We start from the raw sequence: 26589 nt of genomic DNA on the forward strand, positions 1-26589 counted from the left end.
TGACAATCCCCGTATACGAAGCTCCCCTCCTTTCTTCCCAGAAAGGAAGGAAGATGTAGCCCGCCAGAAAGATGTAGCCGTTTTACCTGCAGCTCATGCTACGATAACGATGAACTGCGCTCCGTGCCCCGGCCAGTACGATGCCCCTTGTTCTATGTAAATAAGTTTGCAATTCCAATGTAAATAAACCCCCTGCTGCGTTTCTCATCCCCTTGACCTCGTAATCTTCACGAATTAAGCAACCCTCGTCAAGAAAAACTCGGACGACAGCGTGGACCCGCTTAGCCTCCGTGTGACGCCCCAGTAGCGTAAGCCAGCTACCCGTTACGAGACGCACCGGCGGCGTAGGCTAGAGAGCGACTCTCTGTGTGACGCCAGACTCCGAGGCCACGACCCGCGGCTCCAACAGGGGCTCAATTTTTTCTTCTTTCTTTTTTCTTTTTTTTTTTTACAGCGGAGCTGTCTATGGCTAGGATTTGAGAAAAAATGTGTCCGAGATGTTGACAGATACAAATCATGTGGGCCGACCCTGATGATAGTGCAGAAAGGGTTCAAGCTCAATGGCCCATGCCTCTGAAAGGCTCGGGGACTTGTAACGCGCCCTTGAACTATCCTTGTCGCACCTGGGACCTAAAGAGGTCGCAGGCACAAGGGTAAGAACAGATGGTTCTGAAAAAAATATGTTTTGTACAACTTTTTCAAAAAGGACAGTTAAACAATTCTCGGCGCCAACAGCGCAAACGCGCTAGTGCCACTGCTCGCGCATTCGTCGTCGTCGCCCACATCTGGCTCCACTGTGCAAAAAACTATCATCATCAGCAATGGCTCGGCTCCACAGCTGGCTCCGTTGGCGCTAAGCATTCCAGCGTAGAGCTTCACTCCTGTCGCCGCAGTGGCGAGGCCGCGTTTACGGGGGTATGGGCCATTGCTTAAAGGGGTATGAGCCATTCATTATCTTACGTAACGGACACATTTAATAGAGGTGATACGCGCATGTGTGTGCGTACCTATATCGCCGCGATGACCACAGATTAGGACAATAAATATGTTCGTACCTTTGTTCAATATTCATCCACCGTTCTTTTTTTTTCTTGCTGTTGTATATTTCAGGCAAGTGAACTTACTCGCAGGCGTAAGTTTAAGGAAATGTACTATTACCAAAAATTCGCTAACAATTATTTTACTACATGTCACATATATTTACGCAGCAATGTTGACGGAGATCGTTTATTAGAGGCAAATACAACTTTTATCATGTATAATCACTACGTATAGCTAGTACATCAGGAAACGAAGTTTACGGGAGAGTGGCTTTATTTCCCAAACCGACGAAATTAAACGAAACAATATTTATTTATTTATTTATTTATTTATTTATTTATTTATTTATTTATTTGCCTCGCACTGCCGTTTCTGAGACTGGGTCTCTAGTAATCCTCAATACCTGCTCCCAAGTGGCTGATGCTTTCAATGCTTTCTTTACGAACATGAGTACAACAGGTGGTTCCCCAGATGCATGTCAATATGTGAACATGAGGAATGATAAATATTTATTTCTGCAGCCAGTCAGAGTATAGGAAGTGATTTCGATATTCATAAATTTAAATAACAGCAGCAGTAGGGATATACATGAAATTCAAATAAAATCTGTGAAATATGTCGCACACGTAATTGCACCAATTCTTGCGAATATCTTTAATATCTGTCTGACTACATCAAAATTACCAGTAAAAATACAAATTTCCAAAGTAGTAGTGCTCCGTAAAAAGACAAATCGAAACAACTTCGGCCATTACCGACCGGTACCTATCTTACCAATTTTTTCCCGAGAAAATAATTCATTGTACGGTCTTCCATTTCGCTGAAAGCTCCAAACATCTCACCAATTTCGGCTCCGTAAGAACATGTCAAGACAATTAGCCTTGTTTTACCAAAAGGAATATGTTCTAACACAATTCGAAAGCAAGAAAATAGTGATTGGCTTATTTGTCGATTTTTCCAAGGCTTTTGACTTGGTGAATCGTGGAAGTTTTCCTGGATAAGTTGGACATTGATGGTACAAGGGGGTGTGGGTTACATTTATTGCGGTAATATTTATCCCATCGGCGACAAGTTTACCAAATTAACAACTCGCGATCAGAAGTCCTTCCGCTGCTTTGTGGTGTCCCACATGGCAGCATATCGGGGCCCCTGCTATTTAAACTTTATATGATTGACATGGCTAATATTAATAAGAACGCCAAATTTATTATATGCACAGATGACACTAGCATATATTTTCTTTTTGTGGTAGTAAACCGACCACTTTATCTCTAATCGCAGTGACAGTATAGTTCTACTGCTACTCTATAGTTCTACTATATAACTCTATGAAGATTAACGAAAATAAAACAAAAGCAATTATTTTTCGGGCCAAAAATAAACTAGTCCCTCCTCAGGCCAATATTATTGTCAACTCTCGCCCTGCTGATATTGCTGATCACGTGTGTGTCACGTGTGTGTGACATTTACTACACACACGTCCTGGAAATCTAATGTCAACTTACTAGTGACAAATCTAGCTCTCGAATAACTGGAATAGCTAGTCGTCTCAAATACATTCTTTCTGCACAACTTAAATCACTGAATTATAATTCTCTTTTCTATTCACATGTTAACAGCTGCCGACTTATTTGGGGCAAAACTACTTCCTCCAACCTAAAAAAAAGGTTATGCAGAAACGATATCTACGCAATGTGTACAACGCTGGTTATAATGCAACAACTACAATTTTTCCCCATAGAACGCATGTCATCACGGCGCACAAACTATGCCCTTGCCGTTTGAGTACTGGATTTAAATATGAATTGATATATAATATACATAGCTTGGGTACTCTGGCACATTTAGAAATAAAAAAGAGCACTATGTTATATGCTACCAAACATGGAGAATATCGGAATGTTGCTGCAACCCGTTTGAACTTTGGCATGGAACGCCTATGTTATTCTTTATCATCACTGTTAAATTATCATCAATCCGCTAATTTTGATTTATTTATTTGTTCCACTGCTAAACTTAGATCTATGTTTGCGGAAGAAGAAAACTGATTTTACTTATCCTGGGACTTATTTTTTCACACCATTGTGTTCTACCTTTGTTCTGCACTGATCAAGTGTTCACATTTGTTTATTGACTGCGTTTTTCATTGATGTTGCCCAAACGCCTCTCATTATGTGGGGCTGCGGACTCGTCAAGCCGCCCAGTGGCAGCTTTTTTTTTTTCTTTGTCCTCCTTCTGCAATGTACATAGCGTCATTTGACTTGATTTGAACATTCGGTACCATTTCTTCTCTCTCCGTTACCCTTAAGTGACAGGGTCCATCGATAAGTGCTGTTTCTTTCTTTCTTTATCAAAGGACTCAATTAACACTATGTTGACTTGAGGGATTATTTTATAAAACACGTCTGTTAGAATCAATTAATGATGCTCCTTTCCACATACGAGTGCACGGTATATGGTGTACTTTACCTGAAGCAGCTATAAGTGCATCGAATCGTGCGGGTAGCGTTGTTGGGGCTTAGGGTGGCGTTAGGGCGAGGAATCCACCAAGCCCATCGATGAATACGTCCAGTAGTAGGAATGATGGAAAAGGGGTTTACTGGCTTAGTTACACGGCTCCAGTTACGGAAGCCCACTCCACGCAGGAGCAAGTTAAATGTCCGAGTTCACATCAGGACCCACGGCCCCTGACGCACGAATAGTATCCGCTTTTGATGCCGTCGTCTTCCCTGGGCGAGTAGGCTAGTGAATCTGAAGACTGTCTAGCAGCAAATCACAATCGTCGAATCCGTTGCGATACCACGCCCATACTATCGTAACGCTCCGCAGTAATCACGCCTCCGAATCCCGATGGCATGGAGTATGCGGCAGGATAGCAACCTGCAAATCCAAGGTCGCCGTCGCTGCTCGGTAGCATTTGATGTTGGTCCCCCTTCATCATTAGTTGAGGCTGTCAGGTAGTGGTGGGGGTAGTAGCCTTTTGTGGACCCGTCAAGAGTCGGTGTCCACGCCGACTCGGTGTCTTCCGTCCTTGTCCTTTGCGCCTTGCCTTTACTCGTCCACGCTGCATTGACTTCTGGATAGGCGCTGATGGATGTGGGGGTTTGCTTCGGGGCAAACGTCTCATTAACATCTTTGTGGTGTTGAGACGTAACAGCGTCCACAGGAACAGTAGGGAAGCAGCCTGAGCACGATAAAAAGAAACTCTAGACTCCACCGCTCTCGGTCTGTATAATAATGAAGATTATTATTATTATTACTAAGCTCAGCAACTAAACCTAAGTTGTGCGTTTAAAACGTCCCAAAACTGCGCACTGTGCACGCTATGAGGGACGCCGTAGTGGGGGACTCCGTAATAATTTCGAGCAACTGGGGTTCTTTAACCTGCACGCAATGCACGGTACGCGAGCGTTTTTTGCCTTCTGCCCCCATCGGAATGAGGCCGGCGCTGGTGGTTTCTAATCGTTCCCATTCAATTCTGCACGGCATGTCGGCCTATTCTGTGACGTCCCTAAAGAGAGCGCAAATGTTTTGTGCTATCTCTCCTCTGTTTCAAAATATCGTGGTACTGTAGAAATTACCAGCCGCGTTCTCAACTAATGGTGTTCTAATGAGCGGTCAGAACTGTGGTCCCAGACGACGTTCTGACTCAGAGGGACACGAGGCGTAGAAAATGACGTAAATGATGAAAGAGCTGCAAACAATTCAGTTTGACAATTAAAGCACCATATCCCCTATAGGAGCAATGATAGCCGAGAAAAAAAAACAGAAAAGAATAACTAGCTGTGTCAGAGACAGCTTGAATCAATTCAAAGTGTCCGGCTCTTTATCGCCAAAGCAAAAGCTCGCGGTTTTCTCAAGGTGTCGATTTCTTCTGAAGCATTTACTACTCACCGCCGCCATGGTGTATACGTTTGATGGGAAATAAAATTGTTATTAACTTACTATGTGTATTCGCACAATCGTGATCCAGGCTAGCTGACACTAGACTTAGCCTCAAACAATTAAAGCGCCGGATTACTGCATGCGAAACACCGTATGTGTGGGTGGTGTTGCTCAGAGAGAGTCAGCGGTCAGTTATAACTTCCTTATAAATTTTCTATATAGCAGCGGTGGCGTAGAGGTAGAACACCCGCCTCGCGTGCAAGAGGTCCGTGGTTCGAATCCCGGTGCCGGCAATTTTCCACCGGATTAAAAAAAAATCCGCGCGTTAACAAAATTGCACAAACAGGCCTGCATTGTGGCCTGATCCCGGTGACCGGAACCGGTAACGCACACCCTCACCAGAGCAGGATTGGCCACCCTGGTGCAGTACTTGGCCACAACCTCCTATATGAACACAACAATCAAACCCCGGCCCTCAGTCCCCAGCAGCTGCGGAGCAACTGACCACGGCGGCGGTCAGACCTGCGACGCAGCAGAGGGTGCTAAGAATCACTGGCTCCGGACAGGCCGCCATTGGAATATGAACCTGGCAACGTTTAACGCTAGAACGTTATCTAGTGAGGCAAGTCTAGCAGTGCTATTGGAGGAATTAGAGGGCAGTAAATTGGATATAGTAGGGCTCAGTGAAGTTAGGAGGCCAAAAGAAGCATATACAGTGCTAAAAAGTGGGCACGTCCTGTGCTACCGAGGCTTAGCGGAGAGAAGAGAACTAGGAGTCGGACTCCTGATTAATAAGAATATAGCTGGTAACATACAGGAATTCTATAGCATTAACGAGAGGGTGGCAGGTCTTGTTGTGAAACTTAATAAGAGGTACAAAATGAAGATTGTACAGGTCTACGCCCCTACATCCACTCATGATGACCAGGAAGTCGAGAGCTTCTATATATGAAGACGTGGAATCGGCGATGGGTAGAGTGAAGACAAAATACACTCTACTGATGGGCGACTTCAATGCCAAGGTAGGCAAGAAGCAGGCTGGAGACAACTCAGTGGGGGAATATGGCATAGGCACTAGGAATAGCAGGGGAGAGTTATTAGTAGAGTTTGCGGAACAGAATAATATGAGGATAATGAATACCTTCTTCCGCAAGCGGGATAGCCGAAAGTGGACGTGGAGGAGCCCGAACGGCGAGACTAGAAATGAAATAGACCTCATACTCTGTGCTAACCCTGGCATCATACAAGATGTGGACGTGCTCGGCAAGGTGCGCTGCAGTGACCACAGGATGGTAAGAACTCGAATTAGCCTAGACCTGAGGAGGGAACGGAAGAAACTGGTACATAAGAAGCCGATTAATGAGTTAGCGGTACGAGGGAAAATAGAAGAATTCCAGATCAAGCTACAGAACAGGTATTCGGCTTTAACTCAGGAAGAGCACTTTAGTGTTGAAGCAATGAACGACAATCTTGTGGGCATCATTAAGGAGTGTGCAATGGAAGTCGGTGGTAACTCCGTTAGGCAGGATACCAGCAAACTATCGCAGGAGACTAAAGATGTGATAACGAAACGACAATGTATGAAAGCATCTAACCCTGCAGCTAGAATAGAACTGGCAGAACTTTTGAAGTTAATCAACAAGCGTAAGACAGCTGACATAAGGAAGTATAATATGGATAGAATTGAACATGCTCTCAGGAACGGAGGAAGCCTAAAAACAGTGAAGAAGAAACTAGGAATTGGCAAGAATCAGATGTATGCGTTAAGAGACAAAGCCGGCAATATCATTACTAATATGGATGAGATAGTTCAAGTGGCTGAGGAGTTCTATAGAGATTTATACAGTACCAGTGGCACCCACGACGATAATGGAAGAGAAAATAGTCTAGAGGAATTCGAAATCCCAAAGGTAACGCCGGAAGAAGTAAAGAAAGCCTTGGGAGATATGCAAAGGGGGAAGGCAGCTGGGGAGGATCAGGTAACAGCAGATTTGTTGACGGATGGTGGACAGATTGTTCTAGAGAAACTGGCCACCCTGTATACGCAATGCCTCATGACCTCGAGCGTACCGGAATCTTGGAAGAACGCTAACATAATCCTAATCCATAAGAAAGGGGACGCCAAAGACTTGAAAAATTATAGACCGATCAGCTTACTGTCCGTTGCCTACAAACTATTTACTAAGGTAATCGCAAATAGAATCAGGAACACCCTAGACTTCTGTCAAGCAAAGGACCAGGCAGGATTTCGTAAAGGCTGCTCAACAATAGATCATATTCACACTATCAATCAGGTGATAGAGAAATGTGCGGAATATAACCAACCCTTATATATAGCTTTCATTGATTACGAGAAAGCGTTTGATTCTGTCGAAACCTCAGCAGTCATGGAGGCATTACGGAATCAGGGTGTAGACGAGCCGTATGTAAAAATACTGAAAGATATCTATAGCGGCTCCACAGCCACTAGTCCTCCATAAAGAAAACAACAAAACCCCAATAAAGAAAGGCGTCAGGCAGGGAGATACGATCTCTCCAATGCTATTCACATCGTGTTTACAGGAGGTATTCAGCAACCTAAATTGGGAAGAATTGGGGATAAGAGTTAATGGAGAATACCTTAGTAACTTGCGATTCGCTGATGATATTGCCTTGCTTAGTAACTCAGGGGACCAACTGCAATGCACGCTCACTGTCCTGGAGAGGCAAAGCCGACGGGTGGGTCTGAAATTAATCTGCAGAAAACTAAAGTAATGTTTGACAGTCTCGGAAGAGAACAGCAGTTTACGATAGGTAGCGAGGCACTGGAAGTGGTAAGGGAATACATCTACTTAGAACAGGTAGTGACTGCGGATCCGGATAATGAGACTGAAATAATACGAAGAATAAGAATGGGCTGGGGTGCGTTTGGCAGGCATTCTCAGATCATGAACAGCAGGTTGCCATTATCCCTCAAGAGAAAAGTTTATAACAGCTGTGTCTTACCAGTACTCACGTACGGGGCAGAAACCTGGAGGCTTACGAAAATTAAGGGTTCTACTTAAATTGAGGACGACGCAACGAGCTATGGAAGGAAGAATGATAGGTGTAAGGTTAAGGGATAAGAAAAGAGCAGATCGGGTGAGGGAACAAACGCGAGTTAATGATATCTTAGTTGAAATCAAGAAAAAGAAATGGGCAGGGGCAGGACACGTAATGAGGAGGGAAGATAAACAATGGTCATTAAGAGTTACGGAATGGATTCCAAGGGAAAGGAAGCGTAGCAGAGGGCGGCAGAAAGTTAGGTGGGCGGATGAGATTAAGAAGTTTGCAGCGACAACATGGCCACAATTAGTACATGAACGGGGTAGTTGGAGAAGTATGGGAGAGGCCTTTGCCCTGCAGTGGGCGTTACCAGGCTGATGCTGATGATGATGATGAAATTTTCTACCCTCATTCACCCTTCCTTCCTTCCTTCCTTCCTTCCTTCCTTCCTTCCTTCCTTCCTTCCTTCCAATTCCTTCCTTCCTTCCTTTCTTCATTCATTCATTCATTCATTCATTCACTCACTCACTCACTCACTCACTCACTCACTCACTGTTTCATTCGTTCAATGATCACTGCTCGTGGCACTCCATTATTGGGTCTCGAGGGCTTGGAGACGGATGCGAACATGGATGCGCATTCCTCCCACTGAATAATAAAGTCGCGCGTGGGATGTTCCGCACCTCACGGCCCCAGCGCGCATCGCATCGGCCCCATCATTTCGCCCACGTGACTTCAGTTATATATATATATATATATATATATATATATATATATATATATATATATATATATATATATATATATATATATATATATATATATATATATATATATATATATATATATATATATATATATATATATAATAGGCCCTTTGTTACGCTTCTCACCAAATATCAAGATATATATGGAACGCGCGCTTTGGACACACTCACACATCACCTACCATCTGCTAGAGGCCAGCATACGCCGTTTTCTGTGTAGTATACTGTAGAACACAACTTTCCGGAAGCTTCTGTAGAACATATTCTGATCAAATGTCCACAATTCCACCAACATCGGGAGACACTTCGCGTTCGTCTAGACGCCTAATAGATAGGGGTGCCTTATCTGTAAAAAAAAACTCAGTGCCATTCCACTCTGTGAAGAAGGATGACCAGCGAAGCTGTCTATGTGGGCCCCTTGATGCCTACTTCACCTCCGCAGCGGGTCGGCCCGGCATATCACTATCTTCTGGATCGGCCCACGCACGGGGAGTGCTTAACGCCTGCGTCAACTCCGCTGCGGGTCGGCCCCGTATGGCAGTATACCTTCGGGATCGGCCCACGTATTGGGAGTGCTTAACGCCTGCTTCAACTTTGAACTGATCGATTTTAACATGAGAAGACACTACTCGTGCTTGTCATAGGGAATACACTGACTCTGCATTACGTATGATTTGTAAAGATTTGCGACTTCATGCTAAGTGATTGTAAAAGTGTTCGACAATTTTGTTTTCTCTTTGTACTGCTCTCTCGTATAGAGTTCTTTATGTGTGTCTGTTTAGCTACAATTTCGGTATTGAGGACTCTTCCGATAGCCACACTTGCCGCACTGTCGCAGTAAATTAGCAACCAAGAACTCGCACGAAGAGGCACCGCAACGAGCGGCAGGCGACCGCGCGCGCTCAACTGTCGATCCTGTCAATACAGCGGCCACGTCAAGTATGAAACGCTGCGTGCACCGAGCCCTACTCACTACGGCACGTGACAGTGACGCGTCAAAGCAGCTGGAGGGGTTCGACTATCAGGGGAAAGCACTGACCCCGTTGAAACTCGCGGCAGCGACGTACGCTTAAGTATACAGGCCACTCTTAAGCGGCATCCACGTATATAGACAGCGTCGCAATTTCCCGAAATCGCCGAACTCAGGAGCGCGTGGCGCCCACTGCGCATACAAGGGGCCCTTGTATGCGTGCACGATTTACCCTGTCGCTACGCGGCGACCATCCTCGCGATCGTATCAGTGTTTCCTCGGTACGCAGAGCACGATGCGCGCGGCCGACCTCCTCTCGAGCTTCCCAATCGCCGGGGACGTTTTTATCATTGAAGTCCGGGCGGTCCGCCGGCCCCCAGACAATCGCGCGCCGGACAAGCGAAACAATTCTGCTGGCCGTGCGCTTTTCCGGGCTGTCAGAGTAAGTACGTACACGCATATATGCGGGTATATGCACTTCAACTGCCAACAGGCCAGGCTGCTGCTGCTCTTTCTTTCTCTTACGCAGCCCGCTTCGTCGTCCGAGATCCGTTCTCGACACAAGTTTCTAGTCCGTCAGTTTTTACCCGCGCTGGACGAAAATAACCGACGATATTCCTCGGCTATTTGTGCGCTCCGCGACTGGGACAGTGATGTCCGTAATGATAGGTTGCGAGACGTCGCGCGCAAACGAACGCGCACAGAAAAAAAGAAGCTAGACAATAGAATCCCGCATTTTAGGTCAACGTTCCCCCACGTTGTGAGAGGGCTGATGAATATTTGCGAAAAGTCGGAAACGCGGACATATATATATATATATATATATATATATATATATATATATATATATATATATATATATATATATATATATATATATATATATATATATATATATATATATATATATATATATATATATATGTGTGTGTGTGTGTGTGTGTGTGTGTGTGTGTGTGTGTGTGTGTGTGTGTGTGTGTGTGTGTGTGTGTGTGTGTGTGTGCACGCACGGGTGCATTGTGTGCGTTCGTGGGCTCGTTTCCGCGTGCTCAAACAGAGCTTATTTCGAATTTACTTAAGAATGTTAGCTCGGTATTTTTTCGTGCGCTGTAGACTATTGGTGCATTCATAAAAAAATGGTGCCCTCAGATAACGAAGATGCTTATAGCGGGCCCGGTGTTAAGTAGAGTGCCACGAGGAAATGACCTACAGGGGCGGCGAATACGACACATATACCACTCCATCAAACTCGATGGTGAAAACGGAAACGACGCCTGAGAGAGGTGTCCTCTCACGTTGTCAGTGACACCTCCACGCCGAGAAATTTCGGGCTAAATCGGGGGCGACAGTTTCATTTATAACGATCCAGCAAGCCAATATGAAACACGCACTGCATAGTGTGCGAGCTGGTGAGCATCGCCACGCCATTGAAGTTCGGCCATTATCCGCTTTCGGTGGGATGAGTGCGGGCTTCACCAGGGCTTGCCACAATCAGCAAGTTGACCCGCGGCTCAAACCGCGACTGGTACAGGCCTGTCGGTGAAGCGACGGAGAGAGCGCACAAGATGTTCCCAGTTATCGATAGTGATCGAGTGCTACTGCCCGTGAGGGACCACAGGGCGATCAGCCCAAAGCTGAACGCTGCCACGGTGACACTAAATACGATCAATTGTCCAGACACCATATTCGATCATTTTCTTTTCTCGTCCCTTACAAGAAAAAAAAGAAAGTGTTTGGGTAAGGCCAGTCCTCTTTTATCAGCCAGTTTGGAGGCAAATGCATGCCGAAGACATTCGAGCGAGTTGCAAACGCATATTCGCATATTCAGAAGTCTCCTGGCCACTTTGGCTCGTGAGCACAGCTGACTTCTATAGGGTTCATACCGCGTCCGTAGCACTCCGGAAGCACTGAAGGGTGGGGGGGTACTTCGGTCATTATCAACCGCAGTGTCAGGAGTTCCATATGCGAAAGTCCACAACACATGCTTGCAGCAACAGTGTTCGCATGCGCGAAGTGACCAGGAATCTTTCTGAAAGGGGTGATTTTTCATGCATATTCACGATCTCACTGGGAGAAGTGTGCTCGTAGCACGTATAGTTCTTTTTTAAATTCTTTTGTAGCCGAAGCACAATAAACGATATCTGCCCAGCAGAAAAACCTCGCCCAGGAGATTCTCAGCTCACACGGGAAGACTAGCACCAAAATATGTCGAATTCTGGTCAATCACTTCACCAAGGCGCGCACAGGCAAAGCTAACGGAAAGCGGGGACAAACGGAAATCCCCAAGGTCTCGCGCGCTCCGCCAGCAGCTTCCGATAACGCGGACAGCAACGGCGGCGAGTGTCAGTCTGCCTCTTTGCTTTGCCAGATGGAAGAGACGGCAACTCAAAAAGTGCTCTCCGCTTATGGGAGCTCAGATCTGAGCCGCCCATCATCATCGATACAACAGACCCAAGCAAGGCCTGCAACACCACGAGGGTGAACGAGATTTTTTTTTTATTTGAGGCGGGGGTCATTTTTCGAACGAGTTCGAGCCATCACGCAGCGGCTCGCGGTACCTGAACACCGCATGTGAGCGTTCTACCAGCGCCTTCGTTAGTATAGCGATCACGTTTTTTAGAACTCCACAATGATCTTTCCCTGTCGCTGGGAGAAAATAATGATCGGTCGGCACCATGTTTGGGATAATGGGACTGTATCCAAATGACGTCTCTAAGCTAAAGTTCCTTCCTTATTTTAGCCAGTACCTCGTGGAGGCCTGGCTGCTTGTCTGTGCACGTTGATTTGCATCTCGCAAGCCATACTTGGTAGCTACACTCAGCTATCAAGAATGCAAACTGATTCATCCCCTTCTCTCAGAGGTGGGTTCAAGAATCGGACAGTCTGGTATGGCACTCCCGGCAGCTAGAAGAGATTTTTCATTCTCTCAAGTCTTGCTGCTGGGATCAGGAACTCATAAAATATGGGCTCTGGCGTTTCTTTGGCGTTAAAGAAAGAGCAATTTTGGTTCAGACAGGCCTGAGCAGATATAAAGGCTATTTTAATGCGTAAGCATTCTTTGGCAAGTACCCCAGCTAAATCTGTCTTGTCACGCGAAAAGTGTAATGACTTGTATATGCACAAAAATGCGTAGCTTGCGAAGTTAAGACATTTATTCGTTATAATAGTGTAAAAATATATGATCGGTAGCTCTATAAGCGATAAGGAGCAATTGAAAAAAAAATTGATCAGTCAGAAAACCGTTCTCGCCAGGCCACCTTGAAAGCTTAGTTTCCCTGATTACGGGTGTGTATGCAGAAAAGCATTCTGTGAGGCTGCTGAGTATAAAAATAAGAATAACTGATTGGTACATGTTATAATAATTTAATAATAATAATAAATTATTGGTGGAGCTAAAAAGAAATTGGTGACGTTACCGTCGCCGCGTCAAGGTTGTAACACAACATGAAAAAGAAAAAAAAATTTTTAGCAGAAGGGAAAGAACAGCTGGTGGTGAAATCGGTTGTGACGGCGTTCCGGCTCAGTAGATACGGTCGCTTTGAAGCGGCCATGCAGCTCCGTGGCAACTCATCTCCACACCGTTCAGTACACTGATTTAATTCCTTTGGCACCGGAACAGCGACGGGCAGACATGCATAAGCTTAAAAAAGCAAGTAAGCAAAGGCGAAGTAACAGCCGAGACAGAATGCTTGCGCATTAGTCGACAATGCTCAGAATTTCTGTGGCATTTTTTTTTCTCATGGGCAGACATTCTATTGCAAAAGTCCACGTGAGCGATGCTCTTCTAGCATCAAGAAAATCTCCCAGAATCAAATGCCAGCTCGGTTTTTCAGCCTCTCTGTTGTACGTACTCTAAGTGTTTTGGGCAGCTTCGGGGACAAGTGCTTCGATGCGACGCAACCGGCGAGAGCCACCTCTCGCCGAGTGCGTCTCCCTCGTCGGCCCCCTTTTCGTCACGAACTGCCACGCGGCGGTCCGCACACAAGACATGCGGAGGCCACGCCGCGCTCACTGCCGGGCCCTTAATTACAACCACAGAGCGACGACGTCGGCGGCGAACCGCGCCCCAGGCACACCACGCACCTCCTGCAGATGTTCCGGCGCCGTGGCCGCACACACCGAGACGATGAGAGCTGGCAGTGGAAGACGCACGAGGACGCGCGCAAGACAGCGCTCGCGGGAGGCCTTCGTGCGCGCCCCTCGTCCGCTGCCGCCTCCGATGCGCGCGTTTATTTCCCGTTGACACAACCACGAGTAGCAATGGCGAAGTGAGGCAATCGCGCTCATCTCAGGGGTGCGAATACATTCCGACACCCAGAAGTAGGGACTACGGCAAGCCTCAGAAGGACATAGAAAGAAAGAAAAACCCGCAAAATTACACAGTGCCGGCAGGCTCTGGAAGCGGTGGCTCCATGGAGGATTGCGGCGGCGCGAAACTTGCATGCCCTCCGAGCTGCGCGCGGAAGCGATTGCGCCCACGACTACGAACGCGCACTAGTGGGATACATGCGACGGACTCGATACTCGTCAAGCAACTTGCCCCCAGCCGAGTACGGCCGCGGCGATTGGCGCCTGACATTGGTCGCTTTCTTGGTCACGGGAGATTACATATACACACGTTGGGCGCTCCCCTTTTCCAAGCGACGACGCGGAACGCTGTTTGCGTCACGATCGGGCGTACGTATATACAACTCGGCCTCGCAGGGTATGCATGACGAACCGCCGATATTTATCGGCGCGGCTACCGGCTACGCGCTTTGCTGCTACTATACGTTATCGTGCGTACTACGTGCTCGGCTAATACGCTTGCGTCGCCCACACGGCAGGCGTGGCCAGTGGAAGCCGAGAGCTAAGGCGCATCGCATGTAAATGAATGGCACAGCACGGCGATCGCCAGGGGCGTTGATATTCCCAACCACTTACAAGAACTGCCACTCAATTGGCACCCCATCGGACCGATAAGGAAAGCGAGTGCTTTTCGCACGACTGATTTAACGGCGATGCGAGTAAAGCCGCGTTCAGACTACGTGCGCTACGTACGGATCGTAGGCGTGAACGCAAAAGGCGCAACAAGTTTGTTCACACTACTGTTGCACTGAGCGGAAAGTGCGCAACAATCGTAACCAGGCTCGGCGTAAATGTTGGAGTACCCGCTACTTTTACTACAGGCACAGATACGACTGTTACGACGCCGCCAATGCACGAAGCAGTTTCGATTTGCATCTTCCGGTCATGGACCTTCCGGCCTCCCCAGGTTCCGCGTTTTCATCCACTGCATGTCATCCCAGCAATCCGACGTAGCACCGTTGTTCTTTGCGTGTCTGTGCGGTTTGACGGTCTTATCGGGCTGTGTGTGCTCGTATCTGGTGATGATACTAGCTTCGGAAGCCTCTGCGTGATCGCCATCCCAGCCATCCGGCGTTGCAACGCAGTTCCTCTGCTGTTGCTGCTGCCGACGGCATCCGTGTTTTCCCGGGTTCGCACCAAACGCGCGCGGTGTTCCTGAGTGTTGTGCGGTTTTCCGGTCTGTAATAATATTTGGGGTTTTACGTGCCAAAACCACTTTCTGATTATGAGGCACGCCGTAGTGGAGGACTCCGGAAATTTTGACCGCCTGGGGTTCTTTAACGTGCACCTAAATCTAAGCACACGGGTGTTTTCGCATTTCGCCCCCATGGAAATGCAGCCGCCGTGGCCGGGATTCGATCCCGCGACCTCGTGCTCAGCAGCCCAACACCATAGCCACTGAGCAACCACGGCGGGTGGTTTCCGGTCTCATTGTGTTGTGTAGACTGCACGTGGCTAGTGATGATGCTAAGTGCGGAAGCTTCTTCGCTGTGCAGCGATGAATTACTAATTGAAGAAGTGCGACAGAGGTCGATACTCTGACCTGCGCCTGAAAACTTTGGGCTTGAAGAGCCTCGACCTGCGCTAACAGCCGCTTGCTGATCGGCGCCATGTTGGAAAATGCGAAACGCGGCTGTCCCAGAACGGTGATTGGCCAGTCGTAAAAAACGTATCTTATCGAAAGGCTCAATGTGAACATAGGCGGTTGCTAGCTGCGTAAACAGTCGTTCCAGCAGTTGCGCAAATTGCAATAAATACGCCACTTATAGCGGATGCGACTGTAGTCTGAACGCGGCATTACAAGCATTAAATGTTTTGCTGTTGGCGCGCCCACCTCGACCGAGAAGCGCCGACGTGTAGAGTATCACGTGCAGGTGCTAGGACATTTTCGAAGCAACCTAAAACATATATTCCAGTCACGTCAGTGACAGATATGTACCACGACTACAGTTTGCAACTGCGGGACATTCTGGGCCCGTGCGGACTGCTCCAAGAACGCGGGCAACGAAAGCGCTTGTAATAATTATTGAAAACCACAGGTCTTAACGAGACTTTGAGAACAGTTTGAGTGCATGGGTGTTCGTGCCTGCTGGTGTATGCGTCGCTTGTGTGACCACTGCGTATATCATGTTTTTCCCTTAACACCTTACACATCTGAAGAAGGCACCGTCCTCGAGGACTAATATCACCTGCAGACATGGATGGCCTGCGGGCGTGGACTCACGTCCCCATTTTAACTCCCTTCTCTCCGACATCACAGACTCTAGCTTGGTTTTCCTGATGTAGGCAATGGGCGACCTGCCTGCCGGGATGTCAGTATTGAAATTTCAAATAAAGACGTGTTAAAACCACCGAACACTAGAAGTAGCTTGCTACGCCATAGGCCAGAAAAACTTTGCAACATTTTATTCAATCAATCAATCAATCAATCAATCAATCAATCAATCAATCAATCAATCAATACACCCATCCATCCATCCACCCATTGCAATGTCACCGCCTACAAATCGTAAATTGCAATATGTGCCGTAAAGTAATTAATTAAAATTTATTATGAATTTTTCGTTGGCTAGTTGAATACAAATTTCGATCTCTAGCGCTAGTAATGTACGCCTCTACGATTAATACAGCTCAAGGACAAGAACTAGGCTATCTGGGACAGGCGATTTTTTTGAAAATTTTATAAAACTTACAAAATGATCACCCCGCATACGTGCAAAGAGACAAGACACGGGCTTCACCGATACACAGTTGAAAAGCTACGACCAAGGGCCTCGCTTTCAAACGACTACGATAACTATAACTGATGGGAGTTCATGTGCCGAAATTGCGCTTCGGTCGTGATACGCGCGGTGGCGGAGGGCACCGGTTTAATTTAGACCACTCGGGGCACCTTGAAGAGCGCGGAAACTGCAGTGCAAGGATGCGTTGCCGCATTCCGCCGCCATGGTGCAAGGCGGCCGTCGCGACGAGAGTTGCACGTATCCGCAAACTAGTCGATCGGGCGCAGAATGGCGACGGCGCCGTGGAGAACGGCAAGCTGCGGGTCGCGGCAGGTGCAGCTTAACGATCGCTTATAACATCGTGCTGGCGACGGCATGCCTATAATCTGCATTCATATAAGCATCGTCAGCCCTGACACTGCGGTGTTAGCCACGCGAACGCGTTAGCTTCAGATTGACGCACTGTAATATACTGAGCAAGCACCCCTTCATATCTCTCATTTTCGCTCGCTCAGTGGTCTTGTATCTGTTGAGCAAGGGTGGCGAAGCGGTCTGTAGTTTGGCATCCCCCATGAACACATGACACCCGAATACCGCCTCTCAACCACAGTAAAACAAACTGCGCACCAATAATAATTTCTATGACAGCGCCTGAGACTTAAAAAAAGAATAATAATACATTCGCGTCAAGAAATGTATTTGCAGCAGAGATGTAATAACCCCCCTCCATAGCCACCTACGAGTTTCAGTCACGAACGTCTCCACTTTTTTATTTGAGGCTGTGGTAGGAGAAAAATTATATATAAAGAATAGGCAGAGAAATTTCGCCGTTGAGTGAGTAATTCGGCTCCAGAGGTGCCACCCTACCATTTGAAACAATAAAAATAAGATAAAACAGACAGGAAAGAGGGAAAAAAAAAAAAGCCGGTAAGGGCATCAACGGGCCTTGCATGAGTCTAGCCGGTGCCGTTATCTTGTGCGCGCGATTTGTGACAGGAGAATCGCAACAAATTAGGGACAAGGCTGCACTAGGGTGCGCGTCTCTAAAGACGCCTTATTGGAGACTGGCTGGCGCATCAGCAGCTCGGATTGAACAAATGCGAATACGAAGGCGAGAGAGCATGTCGACACAAAGATGATGGCAGCTGGCTGCACGCAGCACGTCGCACAAGCGGAGAGCGAGAAAAAGAAAGCGGATGCGAAGAGCGCGCCCATTGAGAGGTCACACCAATAGTGCAGAGACGCTGGCCAAAGAGCCGTTCTATCGCGTCTGTGAGCTTCACTGTGCGCGAACGACCTCCCTCCAAACGTGGGGTGACTGGCGCTTAGGAGGTACACACAGCTTAATTGAGGCCAATTAAGGTAAATCAACACGAAAACACGCAGCGCTCTCTTTAAATGATGCAGCAGCGGCAGCACCAAACGAAATGTAGTAAAGTCAGTTTTCGGCCACAATGAGCCATGGTGTGCGCACCAAGTGTGAACGCTGCAAACGCGGTCATGTCAAATTTAGGACAAATTTTCAACGTCTTTTGCTGATTACTTTTCGAGAAAGATTGAGAGAAAGCGTCGACGAAGACCGGCATAAAAAAAGAAGTGACGTCTTGCGCTACGCACACACACAATGTCGGCTGAGCAGGTGCGTCTCTTTTGATCTGCTTTTACGCACAAGCTCAGCCACCACTCGTATTTCGGCCAGCGTGAGCATGAAGAACGCAATGAAGTTACTAACGCAGTGCTATTTGAGAAGCCTCAGAACACTTCCCTGGCAAAAAATAAATAAATAAATTACTTAGAATATAACTTCGACAGAAGATGTCTATTGTTATCGCAGGCCCTGTCATTAGGTAAGCACGCACGCGGAGCTATATCGGCGAGGATGCCAGACAGTATTGAACGTAGCAACTAATGTAACGCAAGTTGTGAATGTAAACTTTAGCTACATAAGGTCCGCCAAATAAGAGTCCTGTATGCCACAGAATATGTTATAACTGCTCTGGTTCTACATGTACTTGATATTCGGCTCGTAGAATCTACACAATCTACACTTTTGCCTGCAATGCAAAAGCACCTCCCTCACAATCAACTCGGCGATATACACGCCGTAGACGAACGTTAGAGAGCTAGTGCTCTAAATCATACACATACATATTTATTTGGCGCTTTTCAATTTGAGCATCCACGTCATCGGCGCACCTACACGTGCTGCGTAGCGGCCTATAGAAGTCGGCCTCGCCTACCGCCGCCTAAGGTGCGCAGTGAGGGCGCCATGCGACGCGGGAGATAAACTCAAGCGACCGCCCAGAAATGCAACAAACGCTTCCCGAAGCCACTCGTCAACACCCCAGATAAAATCGACCGGGTGAACGGAGAAGAGGAAACACCGTAACAACGGTGCCACACACGATACAAAGGACGCTTACATATAGCGGCGCCCACCAACCAACTCACCGCGAGACAAGCGGCGCGCGCTACAAAGAGCCGCATGCATATACGCCGCCCGGGTCGTCACGGTGCCGGCCCGCGTGTATGAGCACACGCAGACGGACGACGAACGTGCGGACGACGCGGCAGGACGCGCGCATCGGCGACATAAAGGAACGCTCGACGACTTCGCCACCCATGGACAGCCACCAGCGCGCGCAGCTCACGCTCTTCCTTCTCCGACACAGCGCGCGCAAAGGACACCGCGGACGCATATATGCGGCGCGGTCGCGCGGCCTGCGAGACGACGCCCCTCGTCGCGGCCATTACTGCGGGGCGCCGCGGCACCGGGGGACAACGGGAGCACCAATCGACACAACGCGGACCCGGGCAACAATGGGGGCCCCGCAATAACAATAAACACGCAACCGCGCTGCCTGCCCGGCGGTTCCCCGATGCCGCCTGTTACGCCGAGTTGGCGGCGCGATCACTGCGCGGCGTGGCCCGCCACGGCGCGCGCACGCACGCACGCACGCACACACACACACGCGCGCGCGCGGAGATTATATATATATATATATATATATATATATATATATATATATATATATATATATATATATATATATATATATGCGCGGCAATAATTTGCCATTGTGGTAATCAAACGCAGCGCGCCGGCGTCGTGATGCGGTCGGCGGCGTGGCGCGAATGACCCAAATGCAAGCGCGGCTTCGATTCTCGATCGAACGGGCACCCCGAAGGAGGCGAGATGCGGCCGGTCGGCACTAGAGTCCCAATATACTGTAGCGAAGTGACGCAGCCGTGAGATATCTGACGCATCAACTCACCAGGGAGACGGAAGATGAATGGGGATGAGCTCTGGCAGGGGCAAGTCCAAATCCGCAGGTACGACGACGAGAGTAACATTTAAATAACTAGGTTTATTCCCTTGGCATTTGCCGTAAGTTTAAACTGTACAAAAATATTTACAAACAGAACGGTGTCATACCCGTCGTCGTCGGCCTGCCTGACCGGCCTGGTCTCCCCTGGTGAAGTTGCGCCGTGTCTGCTGCGGTCTACTTGCTCACTCTCTAAATTACCCCAAACTTCCTTAAGTAAGTTTCCCCAGCATCCAAGAGACACTTTTCTCCACCAATGGGCTACTTCGTTACTCCGACCAATCAGGCAAGCCGACATCATCCAATAAGCGGCAGAGTTCAAGGGGTCAAGAAATGGTCGCGTCAACACTCCTTACACAAAAGCGCTCTGACCATACCTAATTGGCCTTTGACAGCCGAGCGTGAGAAGACGACGCGACATGTGCAGGTGTGACGTCAGGTGCGGCGGGGGCGGCGGCCGCGCGGCAGCACTGTCCGCGGCGTCGTCGAGGTCATTTGTATACAAAGGTTTGCCCCGCGTCAAGGACCCCACAAAATTCCCCGAAAGACAGCAAAGAAGGCCGCGTTACATTGTCTTCGCGACACCTCCCCCCTACGAAAAAGAGTGTCCCACTCGTTACAAATCATTACTACAAAATAAAACATGGCTCAAGAAGTTAAACGCGTACATTAGGGATTCATATAAAAACTGAAGTATCCGTAAGGAAGATTTAGCATCACGTAAAACAATACAAACAAGTTTTGACAAAATGGAAACAAAATTGACAAGAAAAGAAACATCAAAGTTCATTCGCGCGCGCTATACAAGAAAATTAACACTGAAGATTATTCGCTTGCGCCGCAATACACATCAGTGTCCGTGTCGTACGGAGCGATGGTTCGAGGTTCAGCCTCCCTATGAAATGTCCTCCACTTACTCCAGTTGGAGTAAAGTTCAGTCCCGTCCGGGTTCCTGTCTTGTCGTCCTGGAACACTAGTCGACGTCTCACACACACGATCACACGGGGCGTGTTTCCGGTCACCACGCGAACTACATTGGTGTACGACGCGAGGAACACAACACATTTTCTTTTTCTCTGGACGTTCGTTGTTACATTCACCGTCTGCGTCGTCATCAGCGGAGCACTGTCTGACGTGGCACCGTTCTAATCGCGCAACATTAAAAGCGTCGCGTTTGTCGGCTAGAATCTGAGCAGAGTCCGTTTGGTGGGCCGCTTTCTTGGCGTCCTGGGTTCCGCGTTGTGTTCCTTGGCCTTCCTGAAGTAGACGCTCATTTTTCGAGCTTACAAAGGGGGCGATACTGGCTGGCTTCCTGGGGGCGAGTGGCTCTTTCTGGCAGTCAGAGCAGGAGAGGACATACTTGTTAACGTGGGAAAACATCTTGGGCCAGAAGTAACGGCGGCGAACTTTCCCCCAGGTGCGCCTGACGTCGAGGTGGCCTGCCGAGCTATCGACATGACAGTGCCGTAACACCTCCGACCTCAAACACCCTGGGACAACGAGTGTCGTGCGACCTTGAAAGCCTTTCGCTTTTCTATACAACACACCGCCGATCAAGCGAAAGCTCCGTGCCGTTCTTTTCGTTTTTCTGGCAACGGGCGCACTCGGCTGCTCTAGGTGCTGTGTTACTTCTCGCATCCATGAATCCTCTCTCTGCTTTTCCCCGATGTCCACATGATCCAGCACGAGCAACGGTAAGGGATTTTCTTCGCTTGCTGGTGCGGAATCATGCGGAAGTCGGGAAAGAGTGTCGGATTTGCTTTGCTCAAAGTTAGAGCGCTGCTCCTTCCCCTGGGGTCCGTTTTCCTGGAGCCATTGCCGGCACTGGGGCGCAAAGTGGCCGATGCGGTCGCATAGCTGGCAGCGTGGTCGCTCGTCGTCGTCACGGGTATTTCCCGCTGGCCAAGGCACTGGAGGACGACGCACATCTTGTTCGATACCTTTCAGGCGGTCAAATAATGAGGCTATAGAGTCCGCGATCGTCCTCAAGTCCCTGTCGCGGTCGGTGGCCTCTCGCGGGCAGTGACGCTCTGCCGCAGCGCAGGTGGCGAGACATGTTGGAGGCGGCTGCACTGTTGCTCCAGCGGGTGTCACTCCGGCGGCAGGTGCCGAGGCGAATGGGTAGCATGACTGCCGGCCGGCAGAGAAATGGGTGCCGGTCACTTCTATCAAAAAAGCTGCCCAATCAATTCGGCGTAAAATTTCGAGGAAAGCAGAGCAGCTGTCCGGGTTTGCAATGAGAATTTTTTCCAGCACGTCCGGACGCAATCCGCGCATGAGGTGCCGCATCCGCTCCTCTTCTGTCATAGATGGATTGGCTCTGGCGCACAGCTGCACAACGTCATAATAATAATCTTCGTGAGATTCTGATGGCAGCTGCGTTCGGTTTTGGAGCCGCAAATATGCGATCTCAACTGAGTGACGACTTGTGAAAGACGTTTTTAAGAGCGTCGTCCACTCTTTCCATGTATTAGGGGCACCCGTTAAAATTTGCGTGGTGTGCCACTTTTTTGCATTGCCCTCTAATGCCAAATATAAAAATGTTACTTTCGTCCCTTCATCCCAGTTGTTGAGGGAGGCTACGTGTTCGTAGCAAAGCAGCCACTCGGTTATTGACTCTTCCGGTGTGCCTCTAAAGACTGGCGGTCCGACGAAAGGTTTAGCTTGAGGGGTCGACATGGTAGCGAGAACAGTAGGGGGTTCGGTCATGGTCGAGCTGTTAGAGCTAGGTTCTTCGGGTTTGTTGCCACGACCGATGATATTAGAGCGTGGACGTCGGTACCCAGCACACTCCACCACTTTGTAGCGAAGTGACGCAGCCGTGAGATATCTGACGCATCAACTCACCAGGGAGACGGAAGATGAATGGGGATGAGCTCTGGCAGGGGCAAGTCCAAATCCGCAGGTACGACGACGAGAGTAACATTTAAATAACTAGGTTTATTCCCTTGGCATTTGCCGTAAGTTTAAACTGTACAAAAATATTTACAAACAGAACGGTGTCATACCCGTCGTCGTCGGCCTGCCTGACCGGCCTGGTCTCCCCTGGTACCGTTGTCAGATGGGAAGAGGACTTGGCAACCAGAGGCGCCGCGTCCCAGAGCTTTCATGTACTCATCAACCCAGCATCATTCGATACATTGACCCCGGTACTCCCCCACAACCCGGGCTGACTGGGTGGGGGGACTTGGTTCGGGACAACGGTCCTTCCCGGACAAGGGGGCTGTTGCGGTGCAGTCCAACTGAGGGACTGCACTCACAAACACACAAACAGCCATGTCGGTCTTGCAGGGCACAAGCCTGACTGACCCTCGGACTGCCCTGACGCAAAAGAGGTCAAGGCATACAACCATGGAGACCACCAAAGCCGTCCGCGGAGCAGCGCGACCACTTGAGGGTGCACCACCACCGGTTCCAGCTCTGGGTTCCACTGAGCCAAACAAAACCCCGTAGATCGACTGGCGCACACGGCCGAGTCGTGCGACCTTTGGAGCATGCATCATAACTTAATGGATAGCTTTCCACCTGACTCGTCAAAAATCACGGCAGGACGAGCCCACACTTCGAGAAACTTCTTCTCGCCCAAGCGGTGCCGCTCCCGGGTGAGGTGGAACCAGACCTCCTTCCGTGCTTTCGCAAGCACTTCGTGAAGGCCCGGTGCCCGACCCCCGAAAATTGCATCGCAGCGTGCCAGCCAAACTTGGTATGAGCACTCGGCGAGGAGAAGCACGAACTGGTTGATCGCCTGATTGGGCAAAGGGTGCAAAAATCGGACTGTCTCATAAGGAACGCCTGGGAGCCTAAATAGACTAGCAACTCTTTGGAGAAGAGCTGCAGGAAGCAAACACTGCGTAAAGATATGAACTGAGTCCTCACGAGCGCCACAGAAAGGACACACTCCACGAGCCGGGATGGCTGTGAAGGGCCTGTAGCTCAACGGCAGGCACCCTCGCGCCAGGCGGTACATAAAGGTGGCTCGCCTGGCGTCGAGGAAACCGGCCGTAATGAGCTTCCAGTTTGGCCTGTGAATCGACAGGTCGTACCTTTGGCAATGTGGGGGGAGTCCTGGGGTGAGGATATCCACTAACTCTTGGAGTGGAGCTGAAACTACGTCGATGCCTGGGTGAACCTTGCGGAGGCTTACCAAAGAGTTGGCAGCAGCCGCATAAATGGTGGACGGGGTACCTGAACGAGGAACACAGTGGGAAAATGTGCTCTGCGAGAACAAGCGGAGTCGGGTGCTAAGAAAGAAGGAAGTTAAGCTTCGAGTTAGGAGCATATCCGAGTTAAGAGCGACCTGGGTCCACCTGACGTGTAGTGCAGTAGCCACGATGCCCAGGTCGGGAATTCCGAGTCCTCCCTTGTCCCTGGGCAACTTGAGCACCCGCCTAGCTACACAACCAGTTGTACCCTTCCAGAGGAAGCGAAACAAGACCCTCTCCAAGATAAGCTTGGTTCGGGTTGGAATAGGAGACACACACGCCACATACGTCAGAAAGGAAAACAGAAGTGAGCGAAGGATTGTCGCTCGAGCAGTCAAAGGGCATGACAACGCGCTGAATTCCTGAACCCTGGCTTCAAGCTTCTCCTTAGCCTGTTGCCAGTTTTCGGGAGAGAGACCATCTGGTTCGAACTGGAAGCCTAGAATCCGCAGCCGCGTTTTCACGGGGAGACCATGAACGGGCTGCGGACTGGAAGGAGTGGAGTTCAAGTACATTGCTGCACTTTTCGACCTATTCAACCTTGCACCGCTCGCCCCGCAGTAACTGTCCATGACCTCCAGGACGCCGCAAGCTGATGCTTCGTCCGGGACGACAATGGACAAGTCGTCTGCATAGGCAAAGAGTGCAACCGGGGGGGAACCTGGTGGAAGTAGGAACCTGCCAATTCTGCTGTCACAAGACAACCTCTGCAGAAGCGGTTCAAAAGCGAGTACGTAGAGGGCAGGTGAGAGCGGGTCCCCCTGTCGCACACCACGTCCCACAATGAACGCCTCCGAGAGGCGGTCTCGTATGAGAACAGCAGAAGTCGGTCGAGAATACAAAGCTTGGATCATCTGTCTAAAACCCACACTAAAACCAGCCTCTTCCAAAACACGGAAAAGGTACCTATGGCTAATGATATCGAAAGCCTTCTCCTGATCGAAGGAGCAAAGAATACCTGGAAGTTTCCTGGTATTTGCCCACAGGAGAAGGTCCCTTAGTGCTATACCGTGAAGCTGAGTAGAGCGCCCCTGGACACAACATGCCTGGTATGGACCCAAAACAGTGCTGAGCACTGGCGTGAGTCGCATACACAGGCACTTTGCTATGAGCTTATAATCGCAGTTCAGAAGTGTGATTGGACGCCATGCTCTCAGATCGGAGCTCCTCGACTCGTCCTTACAAAGGAGAGTGATTAACCCCTCTCGTTGAGACGCTGACAAAGTCCCTTCACTGAGTAGCCGGTTCACCAGTGATGTGAATGGCTTCCCTAACAGTGTCCAAAATTTAACATAAAATTCGACTGTCAGACCATCGGATCCCGGACTGCGATTACGCTTCATAGACTTCAATGCCGAAAAAAGCTCGTCCTCATCTATGGCTGAGTCGCACACTTGCGGCGGCTCAGCTGGCGAAGCAAAAGGAAACGCAGTTGGAGTGGCAGCTGGTTCGGCATACAAGGTCATGTAAAACTGCCTCGCCAGTGCAAGAACTCCATCTGGTGAATCGACTATGCTACCATCGCTTGGATCTATTAGGGAAGAGAGAGTTGTGCTCTTCCTTGAGAGATGTTTACGTAGGACGTTTCTGCTGCACCACGCTTCCATTTCCCACAGCTCTGCTCGGGTTGTGGCCCTCAAGCCATCCCAGCGTCGCTGCAGGAGAATCCGAAGTTCCTTTCGGAGTGAGGCCAGCGCCGAAGCAACTCCAGGACCGCCGGACAGTGGCCTCGAGAGCAGGAGGATCGCGTCGGAGACGATTTTAATCTCCTCACGCTCCTCGCGCGCTCGACGCTTGCCCCAAGACCTGAAGCACTCACGCACTCTGACCTTCACGTCATCCCATTCTGTACCACTTAGATTCGCTCTATTGTGCAGCGATCGAAAAAGAATGGATGATACCTCTGCGGTTGCCTGCCTGTCTTTTAGAAGACGTGGATTCAGACGCCACGGTCTCTTCCCTTGCGGGACTATGCTAGAATCGGCGAACCGCAGAATTAGGAAGCTGTGGTCGCTAAGAGCAGAAGGAGTTAACCAAGAAGAATGCATACTAGGAGCCAGTGACGACGAGATGTAAAAACGATCGATGCGGCTCTGCATGCCTCTTCCTGTCCAAGTCATTCCTGACTGACCAGGGCGAAGCACACGCCAAGCATCGACAAGTCCCAGCCCGTCGACGAGCTCTCGTAGTACAGCATTTGCACGCCTATCTTTCTGGTTTGGAGTCCCTCTATGCGGGATGCGATCAACCTGTTCGAACACACAGTTGAAGTCGCCTACAAGGATTAGCCGAGAGGGACCTACC

The 26589-nt window shown here is 49.2% G+C and overlaps 1 protein-coding gene across 3 annotated transcripts in view; it reads right to left on the reverse strand.

Annotated features, from left to right (window-relative positions):
* Positions 1-26589, reverse strand: part of LOC142585550 (uncharacterized) — a 399003-nt gene that overhangs the window by 227310 nt on the left and 145104 nt on the right. The window contains exon 1 of one of the 3 annotated variants that reach the window (XM_075696442.1): positions 8900-9033. The exons of the other annotated variants lie outside the window; for them this stretch is intronic. The gene's annotated coding sequence lies outside the window, so the exon portion shown is untranslated. Of the gene's footprint in view, positions 1-8899; positions 9034-26589 lie in introns of those variants that run through there. 3 annotated transcript variants of the gene reach the window in all.

Source organism: Dermacentor variabilis, chromosome 1 (assembly GCF_050947875.1).
Source record: "Dermacentor variabilis isolate Ectoservices chromosome 1, ASM5094787v1, whole genome shotgun sequence".
NCBI classification, from domain to species: Eukaryota; Metazoa; Arthropoda; class Arachnida; order Ixodida; family Ixodidae; genus Dermacentor; species Dermacentor variabilis.